This window comes from Oncorhynchus nerka, unplaced genomic scaffold, assembly GCF_034236695.1.
Source record: "Oncorhynchus nerka isolate Pitt River unplaced genomic scaffold, Oner_Uvic_2.0 unplaced_scaffold_3305, whole genome shotgun sequence".
Classification (NCBI taxonomy): domain Eukaryota; kingdom Metazoa; phylum Chordata; class Actinopteri; order Salmoniformes; family Salmonidae; genus Oncorhynchus; species Oncorhynchus nerka.
Genome location: NW_027037990.1, coordinates 596 through 5,052, shown reverse-complemented (window position 1 = coordinate 5,052; position 4,457 = coordinate 596). Strand labels below are relative to the sequence as shown.

At 40.9% G+C, this 4,457-nt stretch overlaps 1 long non-coding RNA gene across 1 annotated transcript; it reads left to right on the top strand.

The window, feature by feature from the left end:
* Nucleotides 1–2,263: 2,263 nt before the first annotated feature.
* LOC135566796 (uncharacterized) lies at nucleotides 2,264–4,157 on the top strand. The gene is made up of 2 exons (XR_010462184.1): nucleotides 2,264–3,609; nucleotides 3,714–4,157. It is a non-coding gene; the product is annotated as an uncharacterized LOC135566796 (long non-coding RNA).
* The last annotated feature ends 300 nt before the right edge of the window (nucleotides 4,158–4,457 follow it).

Genomic DNA, 4,457 nt, shown 5'->3' with positions numbered 1-4,457 from the left:
ATTTAGGGGGTGAATCATTTCAGACCCCGCTGTCTTTATTGAGGGGGTGAATCATTTCAGACCCTGCTATGTCTTTATTGAGGGGGTAAATCATTTCAGACCCCACTGTCTTTATTGAGGGGGTAAATCATTTCAGACCCCACTGTCTTTATTGAGGGGGTAAATAATTTCAGACCCTGCTATGTCTTTATTGAGGGGGTGAATCATTTCAGACCCTACTATGTCTTTATTGAGGGGTGAATCATTTCAGACCCTACTATGTCTTTATTGAGGGGGTAAATCATTTCAGACCCCACTGTCTTTATTTAGGGGGTAAATCATTTCAGACCCTACTATGTCTTTATTGAGGGGGTAAATCAATTCAGACCCCACTGTCTTTATTGAGGGGGTAAATCATTTCAGACCCCACTATGTCTTTATTGAGGGGGTAAATCATTTCAGACCCCACTGTCTTTGAGGGGGTAAATCATTTCAGACCCCACTGTCTTTATTGAGGGGGTGAATCATTTCAGACCCTGCTATGTCTTTATTGAGGGGGTAAATCATTTCAGACCCTACTGTCTTTATTGAGGGGGTAAATAATTTCAGACCCTGCTATGTCTTTATTGAGGGGGTGAATCATTTCAGACCCTACTATGTCTTTATTGAGGGGTGAATCATTTCAGACCCTACTATGTCTTTATTGAGGGGGTAAATCATTTCAGACCCTACTGTCTTTATTGAGGGGGTAAATCATTTCAGACCCCACTGTCTTTATTGAGGGGGTGAATCATTTCAGACCCTACTATGTCTTTATTGAGGGGGTAAATCATTTCAGACCCCACTGTCTTTATTGAGGGGGTAAATCCTTTCAGACCCTACTATGTCTTTATTGAGGGGGTAAATCATTTCAGACCCTACTGTCTTTATTGAGGGGGTGAATCATTTCAGACCCCACTGTCTTTATTGAGGGGGTAAATCCTTTCAGACCCTGCTATGTCTTTATTGAGGGGGTAAATCATTTCAGACCCTACTATGTCTTTATTGAGGGGGTAAATCATTTCAGACCCTACTATGTCTTTATTTAGGGGGTAAATCATTTCAGACCCCACTGTCTTTATTGAGGGGGTAAATCATTTCAGACCCCACTGTCTTTATTGAGGGGTAAATCATTTCAGACCCTACTATGTCTTTATTGAGGGGGTAAATCATTTCAGACCCTGCTGTCTTTATTGAGGGGTAAATCCTTTCAGACCCTGCTATGTCTTTATTGAGGGGGTAAATCATTTCAGACCCTACTATGTCTTTATTGAGGGGGTAAATCATTTCAGACCCTACTATGTCTTTATTGAGGGGGTAAATCATTTCAGACCCTACTATGTCTTTATTGAGGGGTAAATCATTTCAGACCCTACTATGTCTTTATTGAGGGGGTAAATCATTTCAGACCCCACTGTCTTTATTGAGGGGGTAAATCATTTCAGACCCCACTGTCTTTATTGAGGGGGTAAATCATTTCAGACCCTACTATGTCTTTATTGAGGGGTAAATCATTTCAGACCCCACTGTCTTTATTGAGGGGGTAAATCATTTCAGACCCTGCTATGTCTTTATTGAGGGGGTAAATCATTTCAGACCCCACTGTCTTTATTGAGGGGGTAAATCATTTCAGACCCCACTGTCTTTATTGAGGGGTAAATAATTTCAGACCCCACTGTCTTTATTGAGGGGGTAAATCATTTCAGACCCCACTGTCTTTATTGAGGGGGTAAATCATTTCAGACCCTACTATGTCAGACCCTGCTATGTCTTTATTGAGGGGGTAAATCATTTCAGACCCTACTGTCTTTATTGAGGGGGTAAATCATTTCAGACCCCACTGTCTTTATTGAGGGGGTGAATCATTTCAGACCCTACTATGTCTTTATTGAGGGGGTAAATCATTTCAGACCCCACTGTCTTTATTGAGGGGGTAAATCATTTCAGACCCTACTATGTCAGACCCTGCTATGTCTTTATTGAGGGGGTAAATCATTTCAGACCCCACTGTCTTTATTGAGGGGGTGAATCATTTCAGACCCTACTATGTCTTTATTGAGGGGGTAAATCATTTCAGACCCCACTGTCTTTATTGAGGGGGTAAATCATTTCAGACCCTACTGTCTTTATTGAGGGGGTAAATCATTTCAGACCCCACTGTCTTTATTGAGGGGGTGAATCATTTCTACTATGTCTTTATTGAGGGGTAAATCATTTCAGACCCCACTGTCTTTATTGAGGGGTAAATCATTTCAGACCCTACTATGTCTTTATTGAGGGGGTAAATCATTTCAGACCCCACTGTCTTTATTGAGGGGGTAAATCATTTCAGACCCCACTGTCTTTATTTAGGGGGTAAATCATTTCAGACCCTACTATGTCTTTATTTAGGGGGTAAATCATTTCAGACCCTACTATGTCTTTATTGAGGGGGTAAATCATTTCAGACCCCACTGTCTTTATTGAGGGGTGAATCATTTCAGACCCTGCTATGTCTTTATTGAGGGGGTAAATCATTTCAGACCCTGCTATGTCTTTATTTAGGGGGTAAATCATTTCAGACCCTGCTATGTCTTTATTGAGGGGGTAAATCATTTCAGACCCCACTGTCTTTATTTAGGGGGTAAATCATTTCAGACCCCGCTGTCTTTATTGAGGGGGTAAATCATTTCAGACCCTACTATGTCTTTATTGAGGGGGTAAATCATTTCAGACCCTACTATGTCTTTATTGAGGGGGTAAATCATTTCAGACCCTACTGTCTTTATTTAGGGGGTAAATCATTTCAGACCCTACTGTCTTTATTGAGGGGGTAAATCATTTCAGACCCTACTGTGTCTTAAATGGGACAGGATCCAGAACTGAGCAGGTTTTTCCATCAACTGCCATCATGGTCAGAGTTTGCAGGGAAATCATATTTTTTGAGGGGATTAAACCTAAAACCTCAAACATGTCTGGCTGGACCTCTAGCCTGGTCATGGGAGTAGGATATACAACCAGATCTAGCCTGGTCATGGGTGTAGGCTATACAACCAGATCTAGCCTGGTCATGGGAGTAGGCTATACAACACAAACAGATCTAGCCTGGTCATGGGAGTAGGCTATACAACACAAACAGACCTAGCCTGGTCATGGGAGTGGGCTATACAACACAACCAGACCTAGCCTGGTCATGGGAGTGGACTATACAACACAAACAGACCTAGCCTGGTCATGGGAGTGGGCTATACAACACAAACAGACCTGGTCATGGGAGTGGACTATACAACACAAACAGATATAGCCTGGCCCTGGGAGTGGGCTATACAACACAAACAGATCTAGCCTGGTCATGGGAGTGGGCTATACAACACAACCAGACCTAGCCTGGTCATGGGAGTGGGCTATACAACACAACCAGATCTAGCCTGGTCATGGGAGTGGACTATACAACACAGATCTAGCCTGGTCATGGGAGTGGGCTATACAACACAAACAGACCTTTTCCAGTACGTGACTTATTAACCAGTTTACATGTTGTAGTAATTCTGCTCTCTTCATCTGTTTCCAGCCAATGCCTACATATCCACCATCCTCTACCTCAGGACCCAGGTATTAATGCTTTATCGTAGCATATTGGGGGGGGAGAGTGTCCATATTACAAACACCTTAGTTGTATGTTTTAATGTTGATTTGAGTTTTAATTTGCCACTTAGGTATGGAGAAAACAACCATTGGAACCAACCTCCTGCCTCCCAGCCACCTCTCCGCCAGCAAGGCCCAGGTGTTCCCAAACCCATCCCTCCTAAGCATTAACCCTGACAGAAACACCCATTCGAACATAATGGGGGGCTCTTCCCTTATTCGTTATTGTACATTTCATATTTGTATTTTACTCACATTTCTATGTTCGTTTTGTGGATATCTAAAAAATAATGATAATTTAAAAAACATTTTATTGCAGGAACATGATTTGGTGACAGGGACTTTTTTAAGATATTGCTTTTTACATTATTACTATGGAAATGAAGGTAACATATTTTGTAATAAAAAATATACATATTGTTGAGTTCCAGAAAGGCTCAATTTATTTTATGAGCGGTTTACAAGATTTTTTAAAAATATTTAAATGTTACTCATAATAAATATTGAATATAATATTTCCTGCCTTATTGTCCATTGTTTTATTAGGCCAATCTTTCATTCAGAGGTACAGTAGAATATTACCAGAGTTACAGTAGAATATTACCAGAGTTACTAAACCCAGATGTACAGTAGAATATTACCAGAGTTACTAAACCCAGAGGTACAGTAGAATATTACCAGAGGTACAGTAGAATATTACCAGAGTTACTAAACCCAGAGGTACAGTAGAATATTACCAGAGTTACTAAACCCAGAGGTACAGTAGAATATTACCAGAGTTACAGTAGAATATTACCAGAGTTACTAAACCCAGA